The sequence below is a fragment of the Triticum aestivum genome, chromosome 2A, assembly GCF_018294505.1.
Source record: "Triticum aestivum cultivar Chinese Spring chromosome 2A, IWGSC CS RefSeq v2.1, whole genome shotgun sequence".
Classification (NCBI taxonomy): Eukaryota; Viridiplantae; Streptophyta; class Magnoliopsida; order Poales; family Poaceae; genus Triticum; species Triticum aestivum.
Window position 1 is genome coordinate 510953439 of NC_057797.1, and position 21222 is coordinate 510974660.

At 42.8% G+C, this 21222-nt stretch overlaps 1 long non-coding RNA gene across 2 annotated transcripts; it reads left to right on the forward strand.

The window, feature by feature from the left end:
* Positions 1-15958: 15958 nt before the first annotated feature.
* Positions 15959-17853, forward strand: LOC123189149 (uncharacterized). Of its 2 annotated transcripts, none has more exons than XR_006495602.1 (2): positions 15959-17724; positions 17806-17853. It is a non-coding gene; the product is annotated as an uncharacterized lncRNA (long non-coding RNA). The 2 variants fall into 2 exon arrangements; XR_006495603.1 differs by having other exon boundaries at positions 15959-17703.
* The last annotated feature ends 3369 nt before the right edge of the window (positions 17854-21222 follow it).

Sequence of the window (21222 nt, forward strand, 5' to 3'; positions counted from 1 at the left end):
CAAAATAAGTACGAGTTTTATCTCGATATGTGGGATATCCCAAGAATATGAAGGGATGAAGTATTATTGGACATAAAGGAGGTATAATGTTGGAGCAATTGTAACTCCATGATGAGTTTGAGTAATCACGTCTTAGTTTGGTACCAATAGAAGGAAGGGAGACAATACAATTGGATGGATTTAAGAATGCTAGGAAGCCGGATGTTGGAATGATGATCAGTTGTCCCGATGATGAATTCATGGTTTACAAGTGATGAGATGGTCCATAATCCACAGGCTCCAGGACCCGCCAAGAAGCAAGCACACTCTTGCTGAAGGAAAAACCCTGGTAGAAGATATGACTTTTATCGACAGACGAGCTTATAGGAGAAACGCAAAACCTGAGAGTTGTGAAAGAACTGTAGATGTTTGTTTGGCTTGCAGAATCAATGGATTTATCCGAACTTGGTTCATCGACAAGCAAAATTCTGCAAAGCTTGTGAGGATGACGGAGTGTTAGAACGCGAGATTCACTGAACCATATACAAGGTAATGATTTGGGTGCGGGATGGATTGATCACCATACCGACTTACTCTTATTGTTCGCCTCTGCTACATGGGATGGTAAATCTGAGTGACTTACCTATAGTAGAGAGACGTCAATCAAAACCTTGTTTAAACCTTAGAATGGTATGACAATTTTTCCCTTTGTACTAGGCAGCTGTTGCCAATCGTAGGTCATACGGTGAGAATGAAGCCCAGACCCGTTTTCTGCAGGAGAAACCATAAATGGTTGACCACCATGAGATATCGATGGTTGTTTAGTATTGGCGCCAAACCCGTCAGCTAAGAAGACCCGGTCACAGAAGAACCATGCCAACATGAAAATACAGAAGAATTGAAGAAAAGGTTATGCCACTACTGGAAGGTCCGAGAGAAGAAATTACCATAAAGATCTGAGAGGATCGACACTGCCAACGAAAAGGGTGATTATATGAGTTTTGATGGAACCGTAACCATGCTTCTAAGGGTGGTAGCACACGAGACCCCCTGAGGCAAATCGATGGAGTTTGAGAAGACCCGGAACCTAACCTATTTCTTGCTAGCCTCTCCGAATCTCGAGGACGAGATTCATTTTAAGGGTGGTAGGTTTGTAACATCCCAAAATTCTAAATTTTGGAATGTTATATTAAATAAATAGTTTTGATTGATTGTTTGATTGTGGTATGGTTGCTTGTGTGATATTGAGTGAAATTTGAAACTTTTTGAAAGTTGAATGAGAGGGAATAAAAGGACTTTCCCAAAAGTGTTTCCATCTGAAATGATTTGAAACCTCATTTGAAAGTAATGCAAACTTCATGCCACTCAAGGACTTTCAAGAGAGGAGATGAAATGACTTCTCCAAAGTTTAAATGAAAGAGAGTGGGGAGTTAAACCACTTTTGAAATTCCACTTGGAATCCTTCCCATTTGAATAGTTTCAAATTCCTCTGACCCATTTCAAAATAAGTGAGGAGCAACATGAAACTCCAAACCAGGGGCAAATTTGAAATATATTTGAATGAGGAAGACAAAAAAGATTTGGAGGTGGTTTGAATTTCAATTTCCAAACCATTTAGGAGTTATTTGGCTTTTAATCAAATTAGTTTTCTCCTAAAAATAAATAGACGGGAATAAGGATAAAATGATTCCCTTCAATGGAAAATTAGGAGAAAATAATTTTGAAATAATTTTGGTATTTAAAAAATGATTTGTATTGGGTTTTATTGCAACAACAACACTGTTTGACTTTTGTCAATCTTTGTGGATTTTTTTAAACTTGGAAAATAGTTCATGTTGTAGGAAATCTTTTTCTAATTTTTTTATATATTATATGGCTACATAATATTGTTGTATTTATTTATGATTCTTTTTTGTCTTGTTTGTGCTTTATTTTTTAAAAAAAGGGGGGGCGAAGCCACCGAGGTCCAACTCCCTCCCTCTCTCTCCGTGGCCCAGCAGCGCCTTAGGCCCATGGCCTCTCCCTCTCGCACCGAAGCGCTAAGCGCTCGGTCGACTGCTCCTCTCGCTCATTCCCTTCCCGCTGACAACCAGGGCTCCCTCGTTCTTCTTCCTCCCCACGATAGAACAACGTGTGCACGTACACGACAACAGAAGCGAATCAATCGATCGATTTGATCGATCTCCGCAGCCCCTTCTGCAAGACTTGCCACCTATAAATACTCTCCTACTCCTCCTCGTCCGATTTTTGCGAAAACCTCGATCTCCCGTGCCCTAGGGAGTCATTCCAATCTCGCCGGAGTTCGCGATGCTTCACTGAGCTCGGCTGCCTTGCCGCGCCTCCACTCTCCCCTTCCGACCACCTCCTCCACCACCATCACGTCCGCCTTGCCGCGCCGCACCTCCCTGTGCTCTCGGACGAGACGGAGAACCACCGGAGCCACTGCCTCATCACCGCCATCCACGACAGAAGCTACCTCGCCGGAGCCACGGTTTGCCTGAACTCCACCAGCGTCGCCCTGCCCGATCCCGTCATCCAGAGCCACTCGACCCCACGCTGGAGCCGCCGCCCCTCCGTGCCTTCGCCTGCCTCGCCGGAGTCACCGCCTGAGACGACCATGCTTCTGTAAGCGCCACCACCTCCCATGTGTCCTCCTCTCTTCTTTCATGTTTTTTGTTTGTTCGGTTCAACCAGTCAACCGACCTTTTTACAAATAAACCTGATCAGTTTTTAGTTAAACCGAATGGTTATTACTTTACCATCGTCAAATCCAAAATCTAAGGTCTAGATTAGATCTGTTTTTTTCCTTTTAGGCCAAAGTATTTTATTCTGATTAGCGAATGTTCGTTATTTAGTCTTTTCCTTTTTTCTGTTATTTTACACTAGGGACCTATCCGCAAATACTTTTCTTATAGATTAGCCCTTGCTTTTCAATCTATAACAACTTTTTGCTCGCTTGTCCAAATCCAACGAAACCAACGCCCACTTCTTCGTTATGATCCCCTCTATCGAGATAATCAACTTAAACATGTTTTTGAAAGTTTAAATTTTGGTTTCAAACATATTTGAATTTGAATTTCGTTTGATCATAACTTGAGTTTTATAACTCCGATTTAGTTGATTCTTTTTGCAAATCGAAACTCTTGACCTACTTTCTGATAAGACCAAATCCACCTAATTTTGGTACTGTTAGAAATTGTTTTCTGTTGCAAGAGTTATTTTCCTGTTTTCAAAGTTTTCCGAGATCTTTTCTTTGATTCTTTTGCATGATTGCTTATGTGTGGTTACTATTGCTTGCTTACGATAAATGGAACGGAGTGTGGCGAGTAGAACTATCAGGAGTTATGAGTGTGAATCATCCTCATCAACAGTACAAGGCAAGTTCACACTTTGATCATATCCATTTATTACCCAGTTTTTATGCATTAGATTCAACCCTCAAACATTGCATTGAGTAGGATTGGATAACATGTGGGTATTTGGGAAGTAGTTGATGAGGTAGGAACCTATTGCCTTTTATTCAAACCTTGGGTGTTACTACGTTATGCTTATACTGCTATGCTATGCTCGTAGACGTGGATTGGTTTTGAGAGAATTCATTAAAGATGTGAGAGTTATTGTTAATTAAGGTTTAACTTAAGGTGGCTACTTTAATACACATCTGGGTGGATTGGTTTGTGGGCACCTGGGGAATCCAGTGTTGTCCTAGGAGATCCCGGGGTACCCGTGTGATCATCCTATGGTTCGCCACCCAGGCTCAAAGGGATCATAATATTGTTCATGCTAGAAACTTCCGTGTGCATCCACATGCCATTATGGGCTCTGGCATAGTTTAGTAAGTTGTGGGAATCCTTTCCATGATGGGCTAGTAGATGTAGGGGATTGTAGGTGTACCGGCCTATCTATCGATTAAGGATACCTCTTTGAAAAGACTATGTCTCGGTCATCTGTTTCTCAAACATCATGCAGTGCGAGAAATACAACGGAGGAGATCGAGTCTTGTGGGGAAAAGTGCGTAAACCTCTGCAGAGTGTATAAACTAATCATGGTTAGCTGTGTCCCCGATTATGGACATCTTGAGTATCTGGTAATTGAATTATTGATTTGGTCCCATCACTATACTTAATGAATTTGTTGGGTTATTAATATTTTGGGATTGAGTTGGTGGAACCTTCTCAATAATGGTATAAACTTGGTAGTTAGATAAAAATATTATTTTGTTGTAGGAAAAAATTAGCTTTATGCAAAATTAAACTTAGAGCCTCCACCAGCCAAATATGCATGTAGTGATAGCTATTATTCATCATTGCTCTTTGGTGTGAATTTGCCAGTACATTCAATGTACTGACCTACTGATGACCCACAAGTGTAGGGGATCTATCTGTTGGAAATATGCCCTAGAGGCAATAATAAAATCATTATTATTATATTTCCTTGTTCATGATAATTGTCTTTATTCATGCTATAATTGTATTATCCGGAAATCGTAATACATGTATGAATAATAGACACCAACATGTGCCTAGTAAGCCTCTAGTTGACTAGCTCGTTGATCAACGGATAGTCATGGTTTCCTGACTATGGACATTGGATGTCATTGATAACGAGATCACATCATTAGGAGAATGATGTGATGGACAAGACCCAATCCTAAACATAGCACAAGATCGTATAGTTCGTTTGCTAGAGTTTTCCAATGTCAAGTATCCTTTCCTTAGACCATGAGATCGTGTAACTCCCGGATACCGTAGGAGTGCTTTGGGTATACCAAACGTCACAACGTAACTGGGTGACTATAAAGGTATACTACGGGTATCTCCGAAAGTGTCTGTTGGGTTGACACGGATCAAGACTGGGATTTGTCACTCCGTATGACGGAGAGGTATCACTGGGCCCACTCGGTAATGCATCATCATAATGAGCTCAAAGTGACCAAGTGTCTGGTCACGGGATCATGCATTACGGTACGAGTAAACTGACTTGCCGGTAACGAGATTGAACGAGGTATTGGGATACCGATGATCAGATCTCGGGCAAGTAACATACCGATTGACAAAGGGAATTGTATACGGGGTTGCTTGAATCCTCGACATCGTGGTTCATCCGATGAGATCATCGAGGAGCATGTGGGAGCCAACATGGGTATCCAGATCCCGCTGTTGGTTATTGACCGGAGAGCAATCTCGGTCATGTCTACATGTCTCCCGAACCCGTAGGGTCTACACACTTAAGGTTCGGTGACGCTAGGGTTGTAGGGATATGTATATGCAGTAACCCGAATGTTGTTCGGAGTCCTGGATGAGATCCCGGACGTCACGAGGAGTTCCGGAATGGTCCGGAGGTAAAGAATTATATATAGGAAGTGCTATTTCGGCCATCGGGACAAGTTTCGGGGTCACCGGTATTGTACCGGGACCACCGGAAGGGTCACGGGGGTCCACCGGGTGGGGCCACCTATCCCGGAGGGCCCCATGGGCTGAAGTGGGAAGGGATCCAGCCCAAAGTGGGCTGGGGCGCCACTTCCCCCTAGGGCCCATGCGCCTAGGGTGGGGGAAACCCTAAAGGAAGAGTCCTAGAAGGGGAAGGCACCTCCTAGGTGCCTTGGGGAGGAGGGATTCCTCCCTTGGCCGCCGCCCCCCCTAGGAGGTTGCATCTCCTAGGGCCGGCGCCCCCCTAGGCCCCCTATATATAGTGGGGGGAAGGGAGGACCTCTCACCCCTTGCCTTTGGTGCCTCCCTCTCCCTCTCCAACACCTCCTCCTCCTCCATAGTGCTTGGCAAAGCCCTGCCGGAGTACTGCAGCTCCATCACCACCACGTCGTCGTGCTGCTGCTGGAGCCATCTTCCTCAACCTCTCCTTCCCCCTTGCTGGATCAAAAAGGAGGAGACGTTACGCTGACCGTACGTGTGTTGAACGCGGAGGTGCCGTCCATTCGGCGCTAGGATCTCCGGTGATTTGGATCACGTCGAGTACGCCTTCCTCATCCCCGTTCTTTGAACGCTTCCGCGCGCGATCTACAAAGGTATGTAGATGCAATCCAATCACTCGTTGCTAGATGAACTCCTAGATGGATCTTGGTGAAACCGTAGGAAAATTTTTGTTTTCTGCAACGTTCCCCAACACTATCGTAGCCTTTTCGATAAGTAAGAGTGTCGAACCCAACGAGGAGCAGAAGGAAATGATAAGCGGTTTTCAGCAAGGTATTTTCTGCAAGCACTGAAATTATCGGTAACAAATAGTTTTGTGATAAGGTAATTTGTAATGGGTTACAAATAATAAAAGTAAATAAGGTGCAGCAAGATGGCCCAATCCTTTTTGTAGCAAAGTACAAGCCTGGACAAACTCTTATATAAAGGAAAGCGCTCCCGAGGACACATGGGAATTATCGTCCAGCTAGTTTTCATCACGTTCATATGATTCACGTTTGGTACTTTGATAATTTGATATGTGGGTGGACCAGTGCTTGGGTATTGCCCTTACTTGGACAAGCATCCCACTTATGATTAACCCCTATTGCAAGCATCCACAACTACAACAGAAGTATTAAGGTAAACCTAACCATAGCATGAAACATATGGATCCAAATCAGCCCCTTACGAAGCAATGCATAAACTAGGGTTTAAGCTTCTGTCACTCTAGCAACCCATCATCTACTTATTACTTCCCAATGCCTCCCTCTAGGCCCAAACAATGGTGAAGTGCCATGTAGTCTACGTTCACATGACACCACTAGAGGGATGACAACATACATCTCATCAAAATATCGAACGAACACCAAATTCACATGACTACTTATAGCAACACTTCTCCCATGCCCTCAGGAACAAACGTAACTACTCACAAAGCATATTCATGTTCATAATCAGAGGGGTATTAATATGCATAATGAATCTGAACATATGATCTTCCACCAAGTAAACCAACTAGCATCAACTACAAGGAGTAATCTACACTACTAGCAACCCACAGGTACCAATCTGAGGTTTGGATACAAAGATTGGATAAAAGAGATGAACTAGGGTTTGAGATGAGATGGTGCTGGTGAAGATGTTGATGGAGATTGAGACCCTCCCGATGAGAGGATCGTTGGTGATGACGATGGTGATGATTTACCCCTCCCAGAGGGAAGTTTCCCCGGTAGAACAGCCCCGCCGGAGCCCTAGATTGGTTCCGCCTCGTGGCGGCGGAGTTTCTTCCCGTGAGCTAGCTTATGATTTTTTCCTCCTCGACGAAAGACTCCATATAGCCAAATATGGGCATCAGAGGGCCACCAGGGGGCCCACGAGGTAGGGGGCGCGCCTAGGGGGGTAGGGCGCGCCTCCCACCCTCGGGGACGGTGGGTGGCCCCCGTCTGGTATTTCTTTCACCCGATATTTTTTATATATTCTGAAAATAATTCCCGTGGAGTTTCAGGACTTTTGGAGATGTGCAGAATATGTCTCTAATATTTGCTCCTTTTCTAGCACAGAATTCCAGCTGCTGGCATTCCCCCTCTTCATGTAAACCTTGTAAAATAAGAGAGAAAATGCATAAGTATTGTGACATAATGTGTAATAACAGCCCATAATGCAATAAATATCGATATAAAAGCATGATGCATAATGGACGTATCAACTCCCCAAACTTAGACCTTGCTTGTCCTCAAGCGAAAGCCGAAATCGAAAAATATGTCCACATGTTTAGAGATAGAGGTGTCGATAAAATAAAATACAGACATGAGGGCATCATGATCATTCTTAGAATATATATATATATATATATATATATAGTCATATGATATCCTATGCTAAAGTAACGATTCAATCACAATTTCAAGTATGAATCAGAAACTTCATTGAGAACCAACAAACCATAATCTCAGTCATTGAGGCAATTGCAATTTATCATAACATCAGAAAGAGTCAATAAGAGCTTTTCAGCAAGTCCACATACTCAACCATCATTTAGTCTTTCACAATTGCTAACACTCACGCGATATTTATGGTTATGAAGTTTTAATCGGACACAGAGAAAGATAGGGGCTTATAGTTTTGCCTCCCAACCTTTTACCTCAAGGGTAATGTCAACAATAATAGTTCATGAAAACTCACATCCAATTAGCTATATATATCAGGATCTTTCCAACACATTGTGCTTGCCAAAGGATAAAATGTAAAAAGGAAAGGTGAAGATCACCATGACTCTTGCATGAAGTATAGGATAAGAATAAAAAGATAGGCCCTTCAAGAGGGAAGCAGAGGTTGTCAAGTGCTTTTATGGTTGGATGCACAAAATCTTAATGCAAAAGAACGTCACTTTATATTGCCACTTGTGATATGGACCTTTATTATGCAGTCCGTCGCTTTTATTTCTTCCACATCACAAGATCGTATAAAGCTTATTTTCTCCACACTAATAGATCATACATATTTAGAGAGAAATTTTTATTGCTTGCAACGATGACAACTTACTTGAAGGATCTTACTCAATCCATAGGTAAATATGGTGGACTCTCATGGAAAAACTAGGTTTAAGGATATTTGGAAGCACAAGTAGTATCTCTACTTGGTGCAAAGAACTTGGCTTGCATGAGACGGAAAGGCAAGCTCAACATGTTGGATGATCCATGACAATATAGTTTATCTCAGATGCAAGAAAACATAACCCATTACGTTGTCTTCCTTGTCCAACCTCAACTCTTTAGCATGCCATATTTTAATGAGTGCTCACAATCATAAAAGATGTCCAAGATAGTATATTTATATGTGAAAACCTCTCTTTCCTTATTATTTCCTATTAATTGCAACGATGACCAAAACTATGTTTGTCAACTCTCAACAACTTTTATTCATCATACTCTTTATATGTGAAGTCATTACTCTCCATAAGATCCATATGATCTCTTTATTTCTTTTTATTTCTTTTTCTTTTATTTTATTCCCTCAAGATCATAGCAAGATAATCAAGCCCTTGACTTAACACTAAACTTTATTATATATAGCTCACGGACTCTATTACATTGAAGGATCATAAAGCAAAACTAAAGAACTCGATCATACTAAAACTTTATTCTATTAGATCAAGATATTACCAAAAGGATCGAACTAAGAAAAACAGTAAAGGTAAAAGTGATGGTGATACGATACCGGGCTTAGTTCTTCTTTGTTGGTGAAGAAGTTGTTGTTGATGGCGTGTGCTTCTTCCTTAATTTGCGCTTGAGGACAGAATTTTGCTCCTTTAGGTCCTCGATCTCCCACTCAAGGCTTAGTACCTTTTTGCATAGTTCTCGTTTGTTCTCCTGCAAGAGACGAAAAGGGATAAACTCGATCTTAGGTTTCTTTGCTCTATTGGGGAGGCTTGACTTTTTGAACTCCACATGCATATCCCCAGGTTGAGGTAATGGGACTTCATCTTCATCTGAGCTCGTCTCCTCCTTTCCCTCGGGCTCATAGTCTTCTTCTTCCTCCATGGTCCAACCACAATGCTCCAAGTCCCCATAGACCTTATGATCTGCAAGGTAATCAGCCACATAGCTTTCTCCCTCCGAATCTTGGGATTACATATTGCTCTAATCTACAGCAGAAACAGCTCGAAACAAAAACAGAGGATATTTGCATGATACGGTGGTCAAAACCTTCAGGAGATTATATAATGATTTTTTACCGACCAAAAGAAGTATCGTGCAAGAAAACGGAGTCTGAAGAGCACATGAGGTGCCCACAAGGTAGGGGGCGCGCCCTCCACCCTCGTGGAAGCCTCATGTCCTTCCTGGACTACTTCTTATTTTCCTATTTTCTTAATTATTTCAAAACGGAGAAAAATTGCCATTAGAACTGTTTTGGAGTCGGTATACTTACCGTACCACGTACCTATTCCTTTTCGGAATCTGAAACGTTCTGGAAAGTGTCCCTTATGTATTCCTCCGGGGTTACAGTTTCAATAACATTAGTTTCAACATTTATGGGATTACCTGAGATATAATGTTTGATTCTTTGACCGTTTACCACCCTCGGATTTGTGCCTTCAAAGTTGTTGATTCTTATGGCACCGAAACGGTAGACCTCCTCGATGACGTAAGGACCTTCCCATTTAGAGAGAAGTTTGCCTGCAAAAAATCTTAAACGAGAGTTGTATAACAATACATAATCACCTACATTAAACTCATGCTTTTGTATCCTTTTATCATGCCATCTTTTAACTTTTTCTTTAAATAGTTTGGCATTCTCATAAGTCTGGGCTCTCCATTCATCAAGTGAGCTAATGTCAAAAAGCCTCTTCTCAGCAGCAAGTTTGAAATCATAATTGAGCTCTTTAATGGCCCAATATGCCTTATGTTCTAATTCAAGAGGTAAGTGACATGCTTTACCATAAACTATTTTATACGGAGACATACCCATAGGATTTTTGTATGCAGTTCTATAAGCCCATAATGCATCATCAAGTTTCTTCGACCAATTCTAGATCTTTTGATAGTCTTTTTCAAAATTAATTTAAGCTCTCTATTGCTAAGTTCTACTTGACCACTAGACTGTGGGTGATATGGAGATGCAATTCTATAATTAACATCATACTTAGCAAGCATCTTACGAAAAGCATCATAAATAAAATGTGAACCACCATCAGTCATTAGATATCTAGGGACTCCAAACCTTGGAAAAATAACTTATTTAAGCATATTAAGAGAGGTGTTATGATCAACACTACTAGTTGGAATAGCTTCTACCCACTTAGTAACGTAATCAACATCAACTAAAATATTTGTATACCCATTAGAGGAAGGAAACGGTCCCATATAATCAAAGCCCCAAACATCAAATGGTTCAATAACAAGTGCATGATTCATAGGCATTTCTTGACGTCTACTAATATTACCAATTCTCTGACATTCATCACAAGACAAAACAAACTTACGAGCATCCTTGAAGATAGTAGGCCAATAAAAACTGGATTGCAATACCTTATGTGCAGTTCTATCTCCAGCATGGTATCCTCCATAAGCCTTGGAGTGGCACTTGCGTAGGATCTATTCCTGTTCATGCTCAGGTACACACATCTAATAACACCATCTACTCCTTCTTTATAAAGATGTGGGTCATCCCAAAAGTAATGTCTTAAATCATAGAAGAACTTTTTCTTTTGCTGGTATGTGAAACTAGGTGGTATAAATTTAGCAACAATGTAATTAGCATAATCAGCATATCATGGAGCATTACGAGAAGCATGTATGGCAGCTAATTGTTCATCAGGAAAGCTATCATCAATAGGTAGTGGGTCATCAAGAACATTTTCTAACCTAGACAAGTTGTGTGCAACAGGGTTCTCAGCTCCCTTTCTATCAATAATATGCAAATCAAATTCTTGTAGTAAGCGAACCCATCTAATAAGTCTAGGTTTAACATCTTTCTTTTCCATAAGATATTTAATAGCAGCATGATCAGTGCGAACAGTCACTTTAGAATCAACAATATAAGGTCTGAACTTATCACAAGCAAATACAACAGCTAAAAATTCTTTTTCAGTAGTAGCATAGTTTCTTTGAGCACCGTCTAGAGTCTTACTAGCATATTGAATAACATTTAATTTCTTATCAACTCTTTGTCCTAGAACAACCCCTACAACATAATCACTAGCATCACACATAATTTCAAATGGTAAATTCCAATCAGGAGGCTGAACAATAGGTGCAGAAATCAAAGCTTTCTTAAGTATTTCAAATGCTTGTACACAATCATCATCAAAGACAAAAGGAACATCTTTTTGTAAGAGATTAGTTAGAGGCCTAGAAATTTTAGAGAAGTCCTTAATGAACCTCCTATAAAAACCGGCATGACTAAGGAAACTTCTTATACCTTTAATGTCCTTAGGACACAGAATCTTTTCAATAGCATCAACCTTATCAACTTCAATACCTCTTTCAGAAATTTTATGCCCCAAGACAATACCTTCATTAACCATAAAGTGGCATTTCTCCCAAGTCAAGACAATATTAGTTTCTTCACATCTCTGCAAAACTTGATCAAGGTTGCTTAAGCAATCATCAAAAGAAGTCCCATAACCGGAGAAATCATCCATGAATACCTCAACAATCTTTTCACAAAAGTCAAAGAATATAGCAGTCATACATCTTTAAAAAGTAGCAGGTGCATTGCATAAACCAAAAGGCATACGTCTATAAGCAAAGGTACCGAAAGGGCAAGTAAAAGCTGTCTTTTTTTGATCCTCTTTTGACACAAGTATTTGAGAGAAACCAGAATAACCATCTAGAAAACAAAAATGTGTAAGTTTGGATAATCTTTCTAGCATTTGATCAATAAAAGGTAAAGGGTAATCATCCTTTTTAGTAGCTTTATTTAATTTGCGGAAATCAATTACCATTCTATAACCTGTAACAATTCTTTGTGGGATCAATTCATCTTTATCATTAGGAACAACAGTAATACCTCCCTTCTTAGGGACACAATGGACAAGACTTACCCACTGACTATCAGCAACGGGATAAATTATACCTGCCTCCAGAAGCTTTAGTATTTCTTTTTTTACCACTTCTTTCATCTTAGGATTTAACCATCATTGATGATCAACAACTGGTTTAGCGTCTTTCTCGAGCTTTATTTTGTGCTGGCATAGAGTGGGACTAATGCCCTTAAGATCATCAAGAGTATGTCCAATAGCAGCACAATGCTTCTTCAGAGTTTTAAATAATTTCTTTTCTTCATGCTCTGAAAGGTTAGCACTAATAATAACAGGATATATCTCTTTCTCATCAAGATAAGCATATTTAAGAGTATCAGGTAAAGGTTTAAGCTCAAACACGGGATCACCCTTGGGTGGAGGAGGATCCCCAACTGGCAAGTTGTGTTTCAAAATAGGTCCCTGTTTAAGGAATACTTCATCTATTTCCCTTCTTTCATTCATAAACATATCATTTTCATGGTCTAGCAAATATTGTTGTAAAGGATCACTAGGAGGCACGGCAATAGAAGCAAGACCAATAATTTCATCTTTACTAGGCAATTCTTTATCATGGGGTTGTCTACGAAATTTAGCAAAAATAAATTCATGAGACATATCCCCTAAACCAACAGAAACAATATCCTTATTGCAATCTATCTTAGCATTAACAATATTCAAGAAGGGTCTACCAAATATAATGGGACAGAAGTCACCTTGTGGGGAACCAAGAACAAGAAAATCAACAGGGTATTTAACTTTCCCACACACGATTTCAACATCCCTAACAATCCCAACTGGTGAAATAGTATCTCTATTGGCAAGCTTAATTGTAACATCAATCTTTTTTATCTCAGTAGGTGCAATATCATGCATAATTTCTTCGTATAAGGAATGAGGTATAGCACTTGCACTAGCAGCCATATCACATAAACCATTATAGCAATGATCTCCTATTTTAACAGAAATAACATGCATGCCTACAACAGGTCTATGTTTATTTTTAGTATCAGGTCTAGCAATTCTAACAGATTCATTACAGAAGTAAATAACATGCCCATCAATGTTATCGGCCAAGAGATCTTTAACCATAGCAACACTAGTTTCAACTTTAATTTTCTCAGAGGGAGTAGGTGTTCTAGTATTACTCTTACGAACCACAGTTGAAACTTTAGCATGATCCTTTAGTCTGACAGGGAAAGGTGGTTTCTTAATATAAGCAGTAGGAACAACAGGATCATTATAAGTAATAGTCTTTTCTTCAACTTTAATAGGTGAAACTACTTTTACTTCAATGGGAGGATTGTATTTAAACCACTTATCCTTAGGGAGATCAACATGAGTAGCAAAGGATTCACAGAAAGAAGCAACTATCTCAAAGTCAAGTCCATATTTAGTGCTAAATTCACGGAAAGCATCGGTGTCCATAAAAGATTTAACACAATCAAACTTAGGTGTTATACCTGAGTCTTAACTTCGTCGAGGTCCCAATCTTCAGAGTCGTGTTTAATTCTTTCCAATAAATCCCATTTGAATTCAATAGTCTTTATCATAAAAGATCCAGTACAAGAAGTATCGAGCATGGAGCGATTATTGAGAGAAAGCCGAGCATAAATTTTTTGAATAATCATTTCTATTGAAGCTCATGATTGGGGCATGAATATAACATTGACTTAAGCCTCCCCCAAGCTTGAGCGTTGCTTTCTCCTTCGCAAGGCTAAAAATTATATATATATTTACGATCACGATGAACAAGATGCATAGGATAAAACTTTTGATGAAATTCCAATTTCAATCGTTGGTAGTTCCATCATCCAATATCATCACATAGCCTAAACCATGTCAATGCATCCCCCTTCAAATATAAAGGGAAGACCTTCTTCTTGATAACATCCTCGGGCGTACCTGCAAGCTTAAGTAATCCACAAACTTCATCCACATAGATTAGGTGCAAATCGGGATGTAATGTTCTGTCACATGTGAAAGGATTAGCTAGCAGTTTCTCTATCATACCCGAAGGAATTTCAAAGTAAAATTTTTCAGTAGGTTCAGTAGGTTGAGGAGAAACTCTTTGCTCTACTGTTCGGGGTGAAGATACCCCGAACAAGACCCTCAAAGGATTATGTTCCATCGTAACAAGTGATAGTAAATTTTAGCACACTATATAAATTTTCCCTTACCAAATTCCACCTACCAAAGGCACTTCACTCCCCGACAATGGTGCTAGAAAAGAGTCTTGATGACCCACAAGTGTAGGGGATCTATCATAGCCTTTTCGATAAGTAAGAGTGTCTAACCCAACGAGGAGCAGAAGGGAATGATAAGTGGTTTTCAACGAGGTATTTTCTGCAAGCACTGAAATTATCGGTAACAGATAGTTTTGTGATAAGGTAATTTGTAACGGGTAACAAGTAATAAAAGTAAATAAGGTGCAGCAAGATGGCTCAATCCTTTTTGTAGCAAAGGACAAGCCTGGACAAACTCTTGTATAAAGGAAAATGCTCCCGAGGACACATGGGAATTATCGTCAAGCTAGTTTTCATCACGTTCATATGATTCACGTTCGGTACTTTGATAATGTGATATGTGGGTGGACCAGTGCTTGGGTACTGCCCTTACTTGGACAAGCATCCCACTTATGATTAACCCCTATTGCAATCATCCGCAACTACAACAGAAGTATTAAGGTAAATCTAACCATAACATGAAACATATGGATCCAAATCAGCCCCTTACGAAGCAACACATAAACTAGAGTTTAAGCTTCTGTCACTCTAGCAACCCATCATCTACTTATTACTTCCCAATGCCTCCCTCTAGGCCCAAACAATGGTGAAGTTCCATGTAGTCTACGTTCACATGACACCACTAGAGGGATGACAACATACATCTCATCAAAATATCAAACGAATACCAAATTCACATGACTGCTTATAGCAAGACTTCTGCCATGTCCTCAGGAACAAACGTAAGTACTCACAAAAGCATATTCATGTTCATAATCAGAGGGGTATTAATATGCATAATGGATCTGAACGTATGATGTTCCACCAAGTAAACCAACTAGCAATAACTGCAAGGAGTAATCAACACTACTAGCAACCCACATGTACCAATCTGAGGTTTGGATACAAAGATTGGATAAAAAAGATGAACTAGGGTTTGAGATGAGATGATCCTGGTGAAGATGTTCATGGAGATTGACCCCCCTCCCAATCTATCCCTAATAATAAAGCACAGATTGACTCCGTGGGTTCACCGTCACAATACGATTTTTTCCGTGAATTTACGTTTTTAGTTTTTTTCACCTATATTATTTTCTACGTGCGAGCCGGTACTATTCGTCATAATAATAAAGCAGGAACTGTCGTGCAGTTTTACAAAAACAACCCTGGCGTTTATGTGAACCAACCCGCAGTCCAATTGATCAAAGTCAACCCAAACAGCCACACGACCCACAATCCAATCCCACCTCTTGCGCGCCGCGCACTCCTGCCCCGCCCCGCCGCCGGTTCCCGCCTCGCCGCCGGTATCTGCCCCGCTGCCGCGCGCCGCCAACCCCGCCCCTACCCCTACCCCTACCCCAAGTCCCCCCACCCTCACAGCCTTCCACCGCCAGCGACACTCGACGCTGCGGCCATTGCCGGCTCCCCCAACCCCTGCTACCACGGCGCCGTTGGGAATCCTCCCCGCCACCTGTTGGAACCGCCCGCCTGGCTCCCGCTGCGAACATCACCGCCACCTCTCTGTCGATTCCCACCCCAGCGGATGGTCCCCTCACCTGCGCTCGCATCCTCAGACTTTGACCAAAAACAAGCCGGGATCCGATAGTGCCCCACAGTTCGCCGGAGTTTCATCGGCCGGTTCTACGCTTCAGGTATGTGGACAAGGAGGCTTGAAATCATGGTCTTTGTTCTCTGGCAACCTGCAGTTCGTTGGTGACAAATTGATTTTTGTTGCAATGGTTGCTAAATCCTACGAGGGCCTACAGGTTAACTCTTGCAATTTTCTTTTACCAAGCGTAGTAGCTATCTTTAATTTGCAACTGATTTTACTTATGGTTATAGGATTTGCAGTAAAAGTGACGTCATCTATTTGTCTGCATATATACAATGGAAGAAAAATCCGGAGGAAAAATCTTTAAGGCCGGCAGGGAAATTAATTAATCAGCGGCATCCATGCTTGGATTTAATTTTGGGTCAACATTGGATTGCTTATCTCTGGTTTTTGTCTTCGGTGGCTGAACGACGCATCTCCTCCTGTCATCGTGTTGCTCTCTGCTCTCTGTCATATTCTCTTATTTTTGTTGTGCTACATGTGCAGGTGTTTGAGGCAGGAAGGGTGATTAGAATCGATGAGGAGCAGCAAGAAGCAGCAACCATTGCCGGCCTAGCTGCTTATAGGGACAACCAGACGGTGTATTAGTGTCTCGATCTAATTCATTTAACCACACATATCATCCATGGATTGGAGAGAGTGAGAGGCCCAAGATAATCCACTTGATATTGCAGGTATAATGGTGCAATTCACACAAATGAACAAGCTTAACAAGATTGCTTGCAAGGTACTCAAATGATTTGAATTTCAAGCTCTTCTTTTTTCTTGGTTACCAGTCTGTAGTAGATGATAAATATTGGTGCTCACTTCCTCTGCTATAATCAGATTTTACAGAAAACTAATAGCTGGTTTCATTGAACAGATCTTGCATGGTTTGCTGCTTATCTAATAGTTAGTTTGGTATGTCTTTGAGAAACAGTAGGCATTCTTACTAGATGTATTTTATTTTTGTGTTTTTGATAATGTACACAACCATGACATTTTTCTAGAATATTGTTGCTTTCACAATAATAAGTTTGATAACGTTCATAACCATGGCATTCTTACTATGATGCAGCAATGCGCAGCTAGCTAGGTGTAGCTAATACAATAAGTTTGCTTTTCACTTCAGAATTCAGAGGAACTCAACGTTTGTTTTATAGTTCAAACCAATTACTGGTATATTCCAAAATGATATTGTCTCGTGGTACTAGGTTATCAAAATATAATCTTCACCATGGCCAAAGGTAAATTTCATTCAGGGTATTAGTTTGTTTCATCCACCAAGACAAACAACTGGTGGTATATGGCGATGAGATGGGCTTCTTCAGCTCTTTATTTGGCAGTTCTCTTCTCGATTCCCCTCTCTGTTGTGATGAAATTTCAGCAACACAAATTTGTGGTCTTGTCAGGTAATCATGCTGATTGAGAAAGAAATGGTACCCCGGGACTATGTATTGTACTAATATTCAGAAAAATGTATGTTTGTATCTCTTTCAGGTCTGTGCTAGCTATTTCTTTGAACGATAGACAATATGTGCAAAAGGATGATGCCCATACGGCTAAATTTCTCTTTTGTAGGTTTAATAAAATGGTCTTCTGTGGGCTACAAACCAAAGCTTGCTTGCATACACTCTGGTACTGTGCTGAGTAACCATCAGTTGCTGAATCCATTCTCTTGTGAATACTACTACTGTATCTCTCTCATCTCTTGTGTTGAGTGAGCGCTTGCGACGGGACATAAAAGAACAAAGAGCACATGAAGTGTACAAATGAAGTCACAATGAGCTAATGTAGAGCGGCTGACGATCAGATGATTTCGGGTCCGTGCTACCTATTTCTCATTTTAAGCTATTCCTTCAGGACACATGATTACACTACATTACAAGCTGAAAAAATGTGCAAAGTTGAAGTTGGTACTAAAGCGGATTGCTCTTTTTGATCTGCAAACAAATTTCAGTCGTAATATGTGCCATTCAAATTTCAGTCATAATATGTGTCATTCAAGTAGAAACACAAACTAGGACGTGCAAGATTTGTTTTTTCCGTTGCAACGCACGGGCCCTTTTACTAGAATCGACTTTGTCGGGTTCACCGTCACAATACGCTTATTCTCGTGAGTTTACGCTTTCACTTTGAATTGAAAACATATACGCGAGATGGTACTAAATTTGTTTCGAATGTGAGGTGGTACTAAATTTGTTTCGAGATAAAGGATTCGGCTGTTACACGCGTCACCACTCGGGCTTCGTGGACGGCGCGAGAACTCGCGACCGAAGAGGCTTCCGACGGAGCTTGGAGAAGAACGCGGCAGCGGTCGGCGAGGTGGTTCAGAGCTTGGGCATCCATGGCGTTGGGGCTCCAGTAGAGAAGAAACGAGGGGGGGGGGGGATGAGCAGAGAGGGGAGGAGGGAAACAGAGAAGGGTCGGTACTCATCTGCTTACCCCGAGGAACTGCGACTGGGGTCCATGTGAGGAGCTCCGTGGCTGCCTGCTGTGTGCACCGGTTGGGCCACACCGGACTGAGGCCGGCCTTCGTTGGGGGAGTGGAGGAAAATAAGCAATGGAGGCGTCGGAGTTGGAGGCGGGTCAGAGAGCCAGCGGATGACAGACGCACCATGGTCCACCGGCTGCAGGCAGGTGAGCGGGAGACGGGAGGCTCGCTGGTGGACGAGCATGGCGGTGCGCGGTTGCGTGTGAGGCAGCCGGCTACAGGGGCATGCAGGCGGCGGTCGGGCACAGTGGTTCGGCGAGGCGTTGGGCAACATGATGGGTGTGGGCGTGGCACGCTATCCGGGCGAGAGGATGGGCAGGAGGGAGGCGGGGAGGAGGTGGTCGTCGCCGGCAGCGGCCGTCCATGGCGGCTTAAGTAGATATAGGAGGACGACGAGGAGCTTGTGAGGGCCAGCGGCGCCGGCAGGTTCAAGCTCTCTGTATAGAGGAAAAGAGAGAGGGAGAAGAGGAGAGGAAGAAGGCAGAGTATGCACACTACATATCATACATGGATTTCATACACAGCTAGCAAACTCACGTACTCCCTCCAGTCCTTTTTAGTTCGCATATAAGATTTATCTAAAATCAAACGTCATAAACTTTGACCAAATTTATAAAAAAAATACCAACATTCAGAATGTGAAATCAACAACATTAGATGCGTCATGACTTTAGCTTTCATATTGTATAAATTTAGGGAGTACCTAGAACTCATCTAGATGAGACGTAATTTGGTCTCATTCACCTGAAAAACAAGAATGGATACAACACATGTCAGCACACACGCATCTCCAGCCGCGCCCCCAACAGGGCCCCCCCAGGCCACTTTTTCGGCGCCGGCGCCGAAAAAACGGCCCAGTCGCGCCTCCAGAACGCCGAAAATCGCTGGTTCGGACCTTTTTTTCGCCCGGCGGTCACAGGCCGAACCCGGCACGCTGGGGAGCAGTTGGGGGCTCCGGCGCTAGGGAAAAGCACGCCTGACCCACACCGACAGGGGAAAAGTCAAGGTTTTCTTCCCCCGACTCGCCTCGCACCCCCCGCGCCCTCGGCCACCACTAGCTATATCCCGGCGACGGCCGCCGCCCTACTCCGCTAGATAGCCATTCCCCGCCGGAAAATAGCAGCGCTTCGCCGCGGTAGCCCCTCCCACAACAGCTGGGCGTTTCCGGTCGCGGAGGCGCCGTTTAACGGCGGGTACACGCCCACCGAGCGCAAGGTGTTCGGCGTTTTGCCTGCCTCGGCGACGGACTCGGATGAGGAGGAAGAGCTCGCCGCGCTGCTGGAGGAGGAAGCCGCGGCCGACGTCCAGGAAGAAGAGCATCTCATGGTGCTCGCCGCCCTCGCCCAACTGCTGGCGAGCAATGAAAAGCCGCGGCGAGGTGGCTCGGCGCCGGGGCGGATGAAAGCAAAGAACCGACATCGTCTCCAAGGCTACTGCATGCTCTACTCCGACTACTTCGCCGATGCTCCACTTCATGGCGAGAGAACATTTCGGCGCCGTTATCGGATGAGCCGAAAGCTCTTCTTCAGGATTGTGAATTCCATCCGGGAGTTCAACAACTACTTCAAGTGCAAGATGGATTGCACTGGCGCTCTTGGATTCACCTCCATCCAGAAGTGCACGACAGCGATGAGGATGCTTGCATATGGAGCTCCCAGTGATTCACTCAACGACTATGGGCGCATGGCCGAGTCCACCAGCATAGAGTGTTTCGACAAGTTCTGTCAGGCAGTGGTGGCAGTGTTTGGGCCACAATACTTGAGAACACCCAATGCGGAAGACACTGCTCGGATCCTAGCCCAGAATGCAGCAAGAGGATTTCCTGGGATGCTTGGAATCATCGACTGCATGCATTGGAAATGGAAGAATTGCCCACTTGGTTGGCAGGGGATGTACAAAGGCGCCAAAGGCGGTTGCAGTGTGGTGCTTGAGGCGATAGCCACACAGGACCTCTGGATTTGGCACTCCGTCTTTGGTATGCCAGGAACTCACAATGACATCAACGTGCTGCAGTGCTCTCCTGTTTTTGCCAAGCTCGTTGAGGGTCATTCTCCTCCGGTGAACTTCGAGATCAATGGGCACCAATACAACAAGGGGTACTATCTAGCAGATGGCATCTATCCGAGATGGTCGACATTTATGAAGACGATCTCAAACCCTGTGTCAGGAGGCAAGAACGCCTGGTTTGCGAAAGTTCAGGAGGCTTGCCGGAAGGATGTCGAGCGGGCATTTGGTGTGCTCCAATCTCGATTCGCTGTTGTTCGGTACCCCGCTCAGACCTGGTCAAAAGATCAAATGTGGGAGATCATGACTTGCTGTGTCATCTTGCACAACATGATCATCGAAAGCGAGCAAAAGACCCAGTGTTTGACACTAAACCATACTACAGGCAGGGTCCTCTAGCCGAAGTTGATCACCAGCTACCGGCAACTTGGACTGCCTATCTCAGTATGCGTCAGGAGATCCGAGACCCACAGGTGCATCATCAACTGCAGAAAGATCTG